Source organism: Pseudomyrmex gracilis, unplaced genomic scaffold, assembly GCF_002006095.1.
Source record: "Pseudomyrmex gracilis isolate BER0280 unplaced genomic scaffold, ASM200609v1 scaffold_29, whole genome shotgun sequence".
Classification (NCBI taxonomy): Eukaryota; Metazoa; Arthropoda; class Insecta; order Hymenoptera; family Formicidae; genus Pseudomyrmex; species Pseudomyrmex gracilis.
Genome location: NW_018020613.1, coordinates 475,545 through 490,221, shown reverse-complemented (window position 1 = coordinate 490,221; position 14,677 = coordinate 475,545). Strand labels below are relative to the sequence as shown.

The window sequence follows — 14,677 nt, the reverse complement described above, 5'->3', positions numbered from 1 at the left end:
CGGGAGTAAGACGGCGCGGCGCACGGAGCATCGTATCGTTTCGCCGCAGTTCCTTGCCGATTTTTTCGCCGATTTTACTTAAGTTTGCGCTCGGGGGAGAGAGAGAGACAGAGAGAGAGAAAGAGAGAAAGGGTCCAGCTCCCGAGGCGAGTCCGGCGCCTTCTGTCCTCGATAAAAATTCATTTTCTTTCTTTGATTTACTCCGGAACATTCCGGAAAATTCTTCTCGGCACGTTTCTCTCCCTCACTTCTCGTCCGTGTCTTCTCTCTCTCTGTCTCTCTCTCTCTCTCGCTCTTTCTCGCCGTCCTCATGAGGTGAATGAGATAAATGCTTGGGAAGCACGAGGCGTTCTTACGACTGGATATAAATTTTTGCGTGAAGGGACGCGCGAGTAAAATTCTGACACGAGACGATTCTCAAGGTGAATTTCTTAAAGCGTGAAATTGTGACGAAATGTTACGTCTCCAAGATTCGCCAGAACTGACGAATAATGTAAGTGAGCCTTAGTGAAAAAATTTATTATTGCTACTCGAAAATACATTCTCGTATATAATAAGAATTATTTAAATTCGCGTGTAACGTGATACTTTTTTATATATTTTTTATTTTAGAATATATTAAAATACAAAAAGAGAGAGAGAGAGAGAGAGAGAGAGAGGGAGAGAGAGAGAGAAATAAATCCAATTGTAATGGAAAAAAAGGACAGACGCGGTAAAACATTGTCAATACGTATTAAGGCTTATCCCTTGAGACCATTCGAGACTCTCTTTACGACGGACAAGCTCTTCTTCGGTTGATGTGTAGCTGCAAGGAGGATCTTGAGAGTCGCTGATGGCGCAGTAGCTCGTTTTCGTGCGCCCTATTAATTACGAGGCAACGGCTCGCGTGATTCGAGCTACTTGCCCATCCACCCCTGGCTTTCTTGGTCTGACCCGCTCGCATTTCTTCTATCTTGTTCGTGCCTCTTTCTTCTTTCTCGCTTCCCACACTCGACCTCGAGCAACTCGAACGAATCGTGAGCAACAAAGTTCGCGGTGAATGAGTGCTGAACGGGAAGAACGGTAAGGAAGATTGAAACGAGAAGGAGAGACCTATAGATGAGCAGAGAGGGCAGAGAGGAAAGATATTCCTGTGCTCCTCGAGCACGTCGAGCGTCTAATATTTTAGAAAAGTTTCGAGCTCCTCGTTTCGGGCTGGATCGCGGAGATGAGGAAGGAGACAGAGGACAAGTCGGGAGAATATCGAGAAGCAGTTTCGAAGTAGACAGGCAAGGTGGGTCGCCTTGGGATGAGCCATATTGCAGGAGATAAGTATCGAGTTCGAGAATCGTGACCAAAAATCTCGGCGACGTCATGCGGGGAAAGATCGAACTGGGTCATAGAAGAGTTTGCACACACAACGTGGTCGACGTAACGGTGCAATCGAACGTTCTCCTTCCTCTTTTCCTTCGATTCCTTCTCTTCCCTCCACGTGTATCTTGCATGCGGACTTCTCAAACTCAACTGCTGCTGTCCGACGACGAAAACACACTGCCCTTGTGCTGTCACTGAAACAAATACCGATTGCGGACGGCGGGGGTTAAGAGAGATTGAAGGCTGCATTGGGTCGCGCGCGTTTTCTTTCTTTCTGATATCGGGGTTTCTAGGAGCGTACGAATTCGTATGCTCATCGATCGCGACCGAGTTAATGATATTTTTTCATTCATCTATTTTCAATGCCGCGAAAAAAAACGCAAACGTTCTAAATAAACACATTGATAAATTTTTAATGAAAAATGGACAGGTATGTTATTTGGAAAATTCACGGAAAACATGTATATATAAAAAAATTGTAACTTTTTTAATCAAATATATTTGAGCACTCTTTATTATCTTCCCTGAAAAACATTTCATTTAGCGAGATTTACGCTATCGCTTATTGATTGCTATTATTGCTCGCTTGATTGCGTTATCGTCGATTTGGTCTTGAGTAGAAAATATATATATATATATATATATAATATATATATATATACACATTGACCGAATCGAGGACACCCCCGGAGGAAAGGGTGAACACCCCTTCCGTGTTATGCGATAACTCAGTTACGTGCCAATATCATGATTACACGTCATCCTTGGCAGTCGACAGCCTCTAGAGTAATGATTATTGTGGAATCGTCGAAGCGGAGGGATCGCATTGACCCGCCGAAATCTCGAGGTCAGCGAATAATTCGTCATTCGTCCACCGCTAACTGTTTCCGCGGTGGTGTAACGCACTCTGTTATTTCATCATAAATATACCTAACCGAAGACATATTAATAGAAGCCGAAGTGAAATACGTTATTGTAAAAATGATTAACACAAATGTTTGTTGGCTCGTTGTGTAATTTTATGTATAATTTGAAAAGTTAAACGTTTATATTATTCCGCGCACATATGTGTATCTAGCTTTAAATACATTACATATCGAAAACGTAATATAAACCCAGTTTTGGGATGTAATTAAAATTGATGGAGAGAGACGTGTGTAACACACACATGTATGTAAAGAGAAAATCTCCCAAAAAAAACACACACACGCGCAATAATCGTCAACGATAATTGACAATATATGACCGACTCTTAACAATGCACACGTAACGCCAACAAACGTCAAATTATCGAGCGACTTATTTGCCAAACAAAAAAAAAAAAAAATTCAAAAGAAAACAACAACAAAAAAATACTATTGTACAAAACTAGACCGGCACAACTTTATTTACTGCGAGCAAGTCGATAAATTCCGAGGTTATCTTTAGTGTTATCTCGCAACATACAGACGTCTCTACGCAGCCAGCGGTGCAAGGATATTGCCAGCCATTGTAGTCGCGTCTGTCGTACGACAGAAGGAAACACGCGCCAATGCGGTTTTCCCGCCAAGTTCATTCAGCGTCTCGCTTTGGATGCAAGCCAAATGCACGCGAGCAAGCAACACACCACCCGCCTTTCTCTCCCTTTACAACCTTGTCTCTCTCGCAAGTGCCGACTATTGGGAATCCCGCTCCTGCTTCGCGCTATCGACATCTCTCTCTCCTCTCGCGAAGACTGAACGACAGACAAACAAACCAAAATTCTTATCTCCCTCGGTAATAACGAAAAACCGTAATATCCGATATCGGTACTTGTACTTTCCTGGATCCAAGGCTTGACCCAGGTTTTTCTTGCGGCCAAACGGTCGCTCATGCTGTTCGATAATCGGAAACCATTCGACCTTATCCGAGAAGCTTCGACGGCACATTCCAAAGTGGCGATATTTTTCCAAAAAATGGCGATTCTTATGGCAGCTCTTCTCACGAGCGGCGGTCATTGCGAGAGAAAGAGAGAGAGGGAGAAAGAGAGTCTGCGTAAAGAGAGAGTCCATAATATTGGCGACCGTCCAAGTCACGTTGCGGCTCAATGAAATCTTTCTGGGTTAGGTTAGTCCCTTCCTTCCGCGTTAAGCGTAGGATACGTTCACACTGAACCGTTAGATGAGCAAGTGAGTGAGAGAGAGAGAAAGAGAGAGAGAGAGAGAGAGAGAGAGAGAGAGAGAGAGAGAGAGAGAGAGAGAAAGAGAGAGAGGGGGAGAGAGAGAGAGGAGAGCCTGGCTTCCGGCCAGAGCCAGGCACCGGAGTCGAGGAAATAGTTGGCTTCGGAATGCGATGGGAGTAGTAGTGGTCAATATTAGCCGGACCAGGCGCTCCCGTTCGGAAGCGAGGGCTCGAGAGAACGGCTACTACTTGGACGGTAGGTCATAGCTGTTGCGTTATCTTGGCAGCTGTCGATAGAATATCGAACAGATTGGATGTCTCTTACACCTTCATTCCAGCGACCAGTACGTGTGTATTTGTAAATAATCCAATAAGAGTCTTCTTCGATCCGGGTTAAAATTACGTAAATATCATGTGTGTGTGTGTGTGTTTGAAACTTTTCTTCAAATAGTTTCACGCGTAGGAGATAGATGGTTTTTATGCAAATAAACCTGCCTGGTACATCTCTCTTCATAAAGAGTAATATAATGCGTTAAACACATTATATATAAAAATAACTGAGCGAATCTGTGTGTGATGACACATTTAATATAAATGTATGGATATTTGACATTTATATCTGAAACGACATCGTACCTACTCTCGTTGTTATCTGTGAGTAGTCGGTGGACGCGTAACAAGTAGCCGCAAGACTCGCAAGCAACATCCGGCGGTTCGCGCGAGCCTCTCCACTTCCGTGTGTTGGCCTCTCTCGCCGCTGCCATCCCGCCGTCAAGCGAGCGTAGCTTGGCGCAGGCAGTCAGGCAGTCAGTCTCTTTCCTGGCATTAAGTATTCCCGTTGGGTCGGCGTGGCGAGAAGGTTTGTGGGCAGAGGTGGGAGGCGAGGGAGCGAACAGCTCGGAGCAGCGTGGCGCGTCGGTCGATGCTGGGGTGTGCTGCTGGTGAAGGAAGGAAGGAAGCGAGCGCGCGAGAAGGAGAAGAGCTTGCGTTCTCCCCTTTCTACCCCTCTCTCTCTCTCTTTCTTGCCTTATCACATTCACTCTCTCTCTCTCTCTCTCTCTCTCTCTCTCTTTCTCTCTCTCTCTCTTACTCGTGCGTTCTTCACCCCTCTCCTCTTCAGATCGCTCTCCCTTCATCTTCATCTGGAAACGCACTCCCCTCGAGCGACGGCAGCGCCCCGGGGGCGCCTGCGCGCCTCGAAGGGGTAGCGCTCGCTTGAGGGCGGAGGACGTGAAAGAGCGGGATGAAGGGACCCCTTCCTGGAATACTCACTCGCCCCTCTATCTGACACCCCACTCCGGTGCCACCCGCGCGGCACCTCTCCACCTCCCCTCGCTACGGCTTCACTGCCCGGGCCTTCACGATCGCCCCATTCTGTTCTCGGCGTCACACCGTGCAGCATTGAACCCGACGTACGGCGACGAAGAGCGCGACGACGACCACCTGCCTGTGTGCTCGCAAGTCGATTTCTCTCCCTCTTTCTCTCTTCCTCTCCGTCTGTCCGAGTGTTCTTGATCGCTCCTCCCCCGTGACGTGACAACAACGGTGGATAAACGACAAGTCGTCTGACACAACGTTGCTGCTTCTACTTTGGCCAGACAGAAGCCCCACGATCCGAGAAGGAACTTGAAGAGGGAGATTACACACACGCGCGCCTACAGCATTCTCGATTTTGCAACACCCCGCACCTGTTCTCGCACAACATCCCTCGCTGGAAACTCAACGATCTAGTTTCTAGTGTCATTGCGTGAAAGCAAAAAAAAAAAAAAAAGTGTACGTCAAGCGCGCGAGTACCAGTTAACCGTCGTCTTCGGTATATCTGGATCTGAATTTGGTGTGACAAGAGTTGTGAAAAAATTGTTGGAAGGATCCTGATCGATCAATGGTCTACATTTGTCGCGGTCGATTTAACCCGTTGCAACGAGCGTCATTGTGAAAAGCTGCACGACGAGATCCTCCAGAGTATAATATATACTCGACCTGTCAGTGAGAATATCCACGGTAGTGAGAATTCGTCTTACGTGTTGCACCAATCGATCTCGCACGGACAACAGGTACATACACACACACACATACGCGCGTGTGTGCTCGACGAGGCGCAAATTCGTCGCTCGCAGTCGCTCTCTCGGTCGGGATCCGGTTGATCGAAAACCACGGTTCGTCCTCGTTCCTCTCCCTCGCGGAGGAAGAGAACCACCGCGCCGCCGATATTATCGCACGGCACTCGGTACACCGCTCGGTGCTACTGAGTGACCTGCAAGTTTTTTTCACCCAGTGGTCATCGCAAGGTGTACACAACGGCGGTCACTACGTACATCACGCCACTCATCACCCCTGAGAAGGTACGGTGCCCGCAATTTTACTTCTCGCGCGAGCCATCTCCGAGATCGGGGACAGATCTAGGTTTTCCGTCGAATCTCGAAGAGCTCGCGAGTCTCTGGCGAGTGCCGCGGACGTTGCGCGCGCGCGCGCTCGCGCGTGCGTGTGTATGAGTGCGTATGCGTGTGTGTGTGCGTGTGTGTATGTGTGTATGTGTGTGCGCGCAAGTGTCGGCTTCCACACGTACGCGCCGAATGATATAGCACCGCTTGTGCGTTTACGTACGTATGTGTGTGCATGAGTGTGGGTACGCGTGCGTATACGAATGCGTGGGTGTGTGTGTGGCTACGTGTGCGGTGGCTGGGGGCATGTGTGTGGGTGGAGCTTGATCGTGGACGTCATCCGTCGGACAGAGGCGGACCAGCCAACCGGGGTGTCGGATATTTCCTCCCTCTCTGTCTCTCTATTTCTCTCCCCCTCCCCACCCCTCTTCCTCCACCTCCTCCTCCTTCTCTTCTTCTTCTCCACCTCTTAGTCCCCCTTCTCACACTCCATCTCTCCTGGTTCCTCTCGCCTATGCACTCCTCGCAACAATGTGCAGTGACCGAAATGTTTCACGGAGATGACAGCGGACAAGTTCGTCTCCTCCGGTTTGTCCGCGCGACATCCGCCGTTGTATTCATAATCTTTCTCGACTTTTCGTCCGTATATCTGATGTAGCAATAGTTGGGACTACACATCATCTATTCTCGAGATTGTATCTATGATGTCTAAAGCGACTTTACACACACGACTCGCATTTATAAGTCATGAAACGAGTCAGTTTTTGTAATTTGCTGTCAAATCTCAATCGTTTTACTATATATTGCTCTTTCTGAAGAATTACAATTAATAAGAAACACAATAGAGAAAGTTTTTTATTGTTTAAAGTTCACAATTATTGAAAATAACAACTATGACGGATAATCCCTCTCGGCGAAAATGTCATTTCTCTGATTAATTTTCCTGCTAGTTTGCATGATTCATTCGACGTATTTACTGTAAGTGAATTGGGTAAATTTTCACTTGATTATAAAATCTGCAATATTTTATTTTGCCGAGCGAAATTAATTTTTAGCTTTATGTCAGCTGAACTAATTCGCTGGATTTACTGGCAGGCGGATAATTTGCAAATAAATCACGGATACATAGTGAATATGGTAGTGATGTCTGTTTGTTTTATTAAATTTTTTTTTTTTTCCTAAAATAGAAGCGAATCCGCGCATTGGAATTATTTTATACGTGTTCGCGCTCGTCTGGTTATAGGCGTTTGTTATATTTAATTTTAAAATATAAAATTTTTATTTTTCTCCCCTTCCTCCGATTGCAGTTATTCCGAACTGTATATCCAAGAGATAGATAGAGAGAGAGAGAGAGAGAGAGAGAGGGGATGGGTTTAGGGTTTTTAAGTAAGTACCGCGTGGCGTGTAATGAGGACAAAGTTCCCGAGAATATCACGGCTTCTCCGCGCGGGCTTTTAATAATCTCATCGCGTCGGTGCGTCAAATCGCATGAAAGAAATATTAATGGAATTAATAAGTTGAGTGGTCTGACGCGCGGATAACGGTGGAAAGAGAAGTAAGCGGGCGCGCAATTCCCTCTCTCGCACGCGCGCGCGAAGCGCTCCGGTTTCTTATTAAGAGGACTCTCCACCCTTCCATACAAACTTATTATCTTAAGTCCTTCGCTTCTCGAGGCGGAACGATAACGAGATCGTTACTTTCGAAGCGTCTTGTGGCAGCCGTCCAGCAAGACTTGCCTCTGTCTCTTACCCTCTTCCTCACTCTTGCTCCGTCTATCTATCCATCTATCTTTCTTTCATCCCTTCAGCTCGATTGCCATTCGTGATTCTTTTTTTTTTTTTTTATTTTGAGCCGTCGCTTCGTGATCATCACACATCGATCGCGTATGTCCGATGGAGAGAGTTGTTATTGTTTACATATTTGCGTTTGGATTGTTTTTCAATATTATTCAGAACAATACTTTTACTTTTTTTTTTTAATTCGAATTCATGTCATGGTTACTTTTGTTCAATCGTCTGATGTAAGGATTTTTATCGTATAAAAAATTAAAAGCTACACTTGGCCAAACTTTTGCCGAATTTGATTGTGACCAGAGCGCCGCTTGAATTGAGGTTGTTTTGAAACTCTCGCACCTGCGTGTGGACGCGAAAAAAATTGAAGTAACGCAATGTCACGCGAGATAATCGTTGGCTTGCAAACAATAATCCATCCATAGAGTTTTATCTCCATCGCCTTCACACCTTCCTTTTTCGCTGACCTATATATCACATTCGTGGTGTAAAATTCATCGTTATCTGAAATACAATCTCCATCTCTTAGGATGTGGCACGGTTTTACAACTCCGCCCGAGACATCTAATATCTTTTTAATATCGCGAGCGTGTATCTGCGACGAGAGTGGAAGAGAGAGAGAGAGAGAGAGAGAGAGAGAGAGAGAGAGAGAGAGAGAGAGAGAGAGAGAGAGAGAATGTACTCGCGAATGAGAAAGATAAATATTTTCCAGCCAAGAATTGATATTTTCAGAACGTAAGTTTTCTGTGTGTTGCTATTTTTGACGCGCGCGCGCGCGATGGCAAAAAGATCAATATTTTCTAATACAAATAAAAGCGCATTTACCGTTTTTTACATCTAAATGACTTGGTGAAATTCGATAATGAGTAACAAAAAACTATAGCGCGGAACTTTCTAATCAATTATCTTTCGATGGTTTTAGAATATATCGATAAGTCATTATCATTTCTCTCTCGAAGCGTTTGTCGATACTCTCGCTAATGCACGCTAATTAACACCGTGAAAGATTATCACGTCGCGTGTACATTAGTGAAAAAAAAAAAAAAAAAAAAAAGAACGAATGTAATTCTGAATATACAGAACAATCGTTTTGTTTTATTTTTGTCGCGCAAATATTTTTTGGTTGACAAACGGCCGAGCGTTTCGGGCGGAGAAGAAATTTCAGATTTGAAGAGGCGATAAAGGGAGGATACATTATTGTGCGAGCGACGTTCTAAACTGCGGCTCTTTACCTTGACGCGTTAGAATGGGGAGGGTAGTTTTTCGCTGAACTCGGTACAATGATGCGCCCTTCGGGGGCCGGGCTCGGTGATTATTCTCTGCCTTTTCTTGGGGACGATGTAGAGCCTCCTTCCTCCTACGCCGAAGTATAAAGCAAAATACCAAAGTTTCCTGCCTGACGACTATAACGATACGCTCTTTATACCGTCGTCGTCCGATGACGCCGGACTTTGCTTGCCGAGGAAAGCTCCTCCTGTCGCTCATTCCACGAATGACAAAGAGGGTAAGCGGATTTCGCGGTCGTTCCGGTTTCGTTCTCGAAAAAAAATAAAAACAAAAAAAACAAAAAACTAGACGAAGCGCGGAGAAAAAAGAGAAAGAAGAGACAATTAAAAATATCGTGGCTTTTTTAAAAATATAAAAGGATATTAAATATAAAGCCGCAATTATTGTAAGTCTAGGATTAAAAAAAAATAGTTTTTTACACCTTGAAAACAAATCTTTTATTCTTTTTTTCAAATCTCGTAGTGAATGATTTGTAGAGAAATTGCGGTTTGCTTTTGCACGATCGTATTGCGAGTAACGTGATAGCGCGCGATCGTACATGTACCGATTGTACACACTTTTCGCTAAGCTTGACTCTTCGAGGTTTAAAGAAGCAAACTGTGCGAGATATATAGACACACGAGACACAGAACAGGGAAGGAGAATAAGTGCATCATCAATGAGGGAAAAAGTGGGTATTCGATGCCGCGAAAGACACAGTTGTTTACATCGAAATGCTTTTAAATCCGGGACGACGGGACAAGTGGTCAGTTCTCGCAATTCTCAGGATTTGCCGTATTAATGCACGGCCGCACCCCTTGTCGTCGACCAAGGAAACGTAAAAGTGGGTTGACTCGCGTCGCGATTCGCTGAAATTGACCACTTTGGTTTTGCTACGTACGAGCAAAACGAAATTGGAAAAGTTCAACGCTGTAGTTTGTTTGTTTTATTTTTTAAATTTTTATTCGTTACTTTTGTCATGTGCTTATCGAGAGATTGTCTTCCGTACCGAGTTGTTAAAAAAAAAAAAAAAAAAAAAAAAAAAAAAAAAAAAAAAACTACTTCTCCGCGAGTTACGCGATAAATAATGTAATTAACAATGTCACGCCAGAAGAGGATAGTTGCGGTGTACAAATTCCGCGGTTGCGCGAATATCTCGCGGTAATTATTAACAATGCGGAACCCGGAAGTGGTCTGAAACCAGCGAGCAGAGAGCGCTCTCTGTACAGAGAGAGAGAAAGAGAGAGAGTGAGCGAGATGGAAGTCGAACAATAACGACAGTGGATTACTTTATCGCCGCTCTGTACATACATATATCGTACGTGCCGAATATTTGCGCGCAACTGCGGTCCTCGTGTTTTACACATTCGCGCAATAGATATTTTTCTCTTGACTGTTTTTCCTTCTCTCGTTTGCCCTCGTTTCACGTCTCTCGTGTTTTTTTTTTGTTTATTTAATCGAAACGTGTTGTTACGGTCATTCTGCTGATTTGACTTGTGCGATTCGTTGAAAGTAATTTAACTCGCGCGCGCGCGCGCGCGTATTTCGATAATTTAACGCGCGTAAGCATATTGGCGTTATTAATTAATACCTCACCCTCTTTGCGGTTGCGCGCTTTCAAATATGCACTTTCACATACGGACGTTGATTGCAATCTGGAAAATTGCACCGGTCGGAAAGATTCTCGAGTTCCTCTTGAGATTTCGACGAATCAGCGTACACACATGAGACACAAAGAAATTTGATGTTATTATTATTTTTTTTTTTTAAAGTTGAAGCAAGAGCGTATGTGAGAGAGCAAATATAACAAGTGTAAGTTTTTAATCAATTTAATTGCGTTGTGTTTCATTAGTGTGCGTGCGTATCTCGGTCGATCTAAAGTAGGCGAAACAAATTCCTCAACTACTTACTAAGAGAAAATCATAAGCAACACGCACACACACACACGCGCGCGCGCGATAATAATAATACGCGGGTATATAATAGACGCGCGACCATATCATCCGATAAGGAACTGTGACTAATGCCATTGGAATTTCTTTTAAAATAGCAGGAAATTAGCATGAAGCGCATTCAGGAAGCGAGATAAATTGAGGGGATTCTGGAATAATTGGATTGCCTTATGCCGCAATGAATCACGCGCGAAGATTGGAGAAATAAATTATGAGTTGACTCTTTTCAAAATATCGATCACACCCTCTCTTTTTTTTTTGCGCAGAAAAAATCTCGCGCGAAGAAATAATTGAGTTTTGCAAAATCGGATGTAAACCGTATTATCGCGTGTTGTATGTATACGTGTTGGAAAATATGTTGCCGAGAGAAATAGAGAGAGAGAGAGAAAGAGAGAATGAATGAATGAATGAATGAGGCTTTATTTATATGGCGCTCTGGGAAACGTCCCCTCAAGCGCATAAGTGACAATTAAAATGTAGATACATGAGAAATAGATAAATTTTAAGAAATAATGTGAGTTTGTAAAAAAAGTAGAAATATAAATCGTAACAGAAAGTAAAAATAAAATAAAGATATTGATAACAATAAAAATAAAGATAGAGAAAAGGATAAAGCCAAAGGCATCTCAAACTACATGTTGTTTTTTAACAAATGATCATATAGATCCCTTTTAAAAACGCCATAAGGTGCCCTGCGAATTGCTGCCGGTATGTCGTTCCAGACGTCAACACAAACGCACCTAAACGAACGCCTAAACAACTCCGTTCGACTCAGAGGAAGAACAAGATTGTCCTGAAGAGCTCTTGTATCGCATGTGCAACCATCACGTCTAAGAAAAAGCGAATCGAGGAGCACTCGAGGTCTCTCAGTTTCCAGGATTCTATAGATCAGACAGCCAATAAAATATGATCTTCTTTGTTTAGAGAGAGAGAGAGACGAATTCGCGACGAGAGAATTGAGGCTTCCGCTTCGGCGGGCATAGACATCGCTCAGTACGCATCGTGACCGCGCACGGTACACGATTTGTTAATTAATCCCTCGCCGGCGCACGTGCGGTACACCCAAGATCCGCACTAAGAGACCTCCAACCTCATTCGACCGTTGAATCGCGTTGGCATAATACGCGAATTGCGGTTTACGACGGTGATTTAACCGCCCGCGGCCAACCGGATTCGCTATGCGTTGCTGCGTCCCATCGCGCCGCAATCGTCCATATTGCAATTTTCGTTTTGTTCGCGAATATATACATCCATATCGAAGTGCTCGTTGAAACTCGATGTGTGGAAGACATAATAATGACTCTATAACCGAGAGAGAGAGAGAGAGAGAGAGAGAGAGAGAGAGAGAGAGAAAGAGAGAAAGAAAGAGAAAACGTTTGAGAGCAACATTCCACTGCAAAAATACATAAATGTTACAAATAAAAAAAGGAGTTTGGTAACACGAAAAGATCTCAAATATCAATATAAAAATATCGCGTTATTAAAGTGTATCGAGTCCGTCCTTGAAAAAAAAACGACACTTTAACGTATCAAAGTTCTCTTGAATAACACGATGTTATTTGTTACTATTTTTACTGCGACGCTTGATTAGTTCTTTAGTTTTTTTTTTACGGTGTGTTTTGCGTAGAGCTTGAGCCGATATGAAAAACGGGAGGTTATAAAATCGTCTAGTTTATTTTTTTGTCTTAAATCGCACTATAAATCTGATCTGTTGATCTTTATTTCCTCTATCGCGTACTACGCGTTGTCTAGTTTTATTTCTCTTCTCATAACAAATTACATTGTATCCGCGCATAAAAGAACCGCGCGGAAAATAAGAGTGACATGGAAAAAAAAGAGCGAGCGGGAGAAAGGAGTGGCCTCACGAAAAAAAAAGATAAGGTCGTACATTTTTGATGATTAATGACGCGCGTTATCAGCTGATTTGGCGCTTCGATCTATTCGACGTTCAATGGCCGACGTGAATCGAGACAAGGTCGTTCCGGCTGTCGCTCTACATTTTAATTGGCAGCACCGTACATTGCCCCTAATGGTGTTTCTGTTGTCGGCGATTGAATGGCGCCTCACAATAGCCGCCTTTACGTCCTATTCAGCCCTTCCGCGGGAATAGTACAGGCGCGGGCGAAGCTGGAGGGTAAACTACTACTATGAATGTGCTAACTCGTGGCCGAGGCGATTGAGTTTAGATCGCTATTCAATTTCTACGTGCTCGGGCGGTTTAGATGCGCGATTATGTCCTTTTCCATCCCCATTTCAAGAGGAAGCGTCTTCTCAGACGTGTCCTCGACGATCGTCTAGAAAACTAGATCGGAAAGACGACGAAAGCGCAAATAATTAACACGCGCATGCAGTTTTTAACGGGACTCTTTATCGCTTCTATTTTTTTATTTAAACAATTGCGCGGTTCGAGTCAAAAGTCTGATAATTGGCGTTGATGTGGGATAAAGTTGTCGAATAAAATACGAGACTCTTGTAACGCGAGAATAAGAATTTGAACTACTGGTTAAATCTGACGATTGCGTTCTTGTCGCAATTTTTCGCGGCACGAAACATGGTTTTGTTGAAATCATTTTTCTACTGTTAAATAAAGAGCGAAGAAAGCCCGTAAGCCTCTCAGCTCTAAATCCCGCAAGGGTCACCGTTTCGATGTTCAATTTATATGGCGCGCGAGCCAATGTCATAGCAGTGTCGACGAGACACTGCATTACAGACATGACGAGTTCAGCGTCGTGGCTGTTGAATGCCGATTATTTCGCGAACCCTACCTCCGGAGTAGGTAAGGGAATGATGTCCCGGAGGGTGAGGTTTACGAGCATCTCAGAAATCTCGGGCATGACTCGATAAAAAGCGCCCTGCGGGACTTAGAGAAACCGGGGCTCCCCTTTTATCGTTCTCGTGCTTATAAGAGAGTCGGTCACGGGGATATCGCGGGGATTTTCCATTTTCCTCACTACACAGATCTCGACTACGATGAATTTTGCAAGGATTGGCTCACGGTATCGGAGGTGCGAGGAAACGTTCTACAAAAAATTGCTCCGTCCGATTTCTACATTTACATATCCGTGAGTTTAGTGATTTTTATATTTTTAGTGCGCCCGCGAATATCCGTCGTACCTGGGAAATTGCGTTTAATTTTATAAAAATAATTCTTTATCAAAACAAATAAATAAATAAACAAACTCTGAGTCACATGACGCGTAAACACTTGAACGTGATGCGTTAAAATCAATTTCGTGAGAGAGACGCGTATCCTAAACAGGTTTTTCAAAACGGATTAAAACTGCGGGCGGTTTCGGCCGCGGTGTATCGGCATGCCGTTAAGTCTGAAAGGGTCACGGATATATCGGGCGCCCGAATAAAAAATAAAAAAAAACATAAAAAAAAGAAGAAGGCCTGATAATGCGCATCAAAGGCGCGAGCAGAAATAGAGGAGCGCTTAAGCCAGCGTGCACTTGTCGAGCGTCAGTGCTTTCATCTTCGCCCTCAAAGAGCAACTCGTAAACGTTTGATGCCACAGGATCAATAAATGTATCATGCACGAAGCCGAAAGCCGACGCATCGGCGTTGGATTTCGTCGGAAGAAGAATCAAGTCTTTGCCTGTCTTCCGCGTTTGTTTCTTTTTTTTTTTTTTTTTTTTACTATAGGGAAACGGAGAAACAATCGTGAAGTATCTTGCGAAGCATGCTGTTTCTATCGGAACTTTTTTTTATCACCAGATATATAATTTTATTATCTTGTTCTCGTATATTTAAAATTAAAAAAACGAACACGTCGTAACACGCGCGAGATGATATT

General features: G+C 43.9%; 1 protein-coding gene across 6 annotated transcripts in view; it reads left to right on the top strand.

Annotated features, from left to right (window-relative positions):
- Positions 1-14,677, top strand: part of LOC109852420 (RNA-binding protein Musashi homolog Rbp6) — a 457,600-nt gene that overhangs the window by 302,965 nt on the left and 139,958 nt on the right. Inside the window, exon 1 of one of the 6 annotated variants that reach the window (XM_020423565.1) lies at positions 4,894-5,834. The exons of 4 other annotated variants lie outside the window; for them this stretch is intronic. The gene's annotated coding sequence lies outside the window, so the exon portion shown is untranslated. Of the gene's footprint in view, positions 1-4,893; positions 5,835-6,787; positions 6,852-14,677 lie in introns of those variants that run through there. One more of the 6 variants, XM_020423566.1, reaches the window with a different exon arrangement.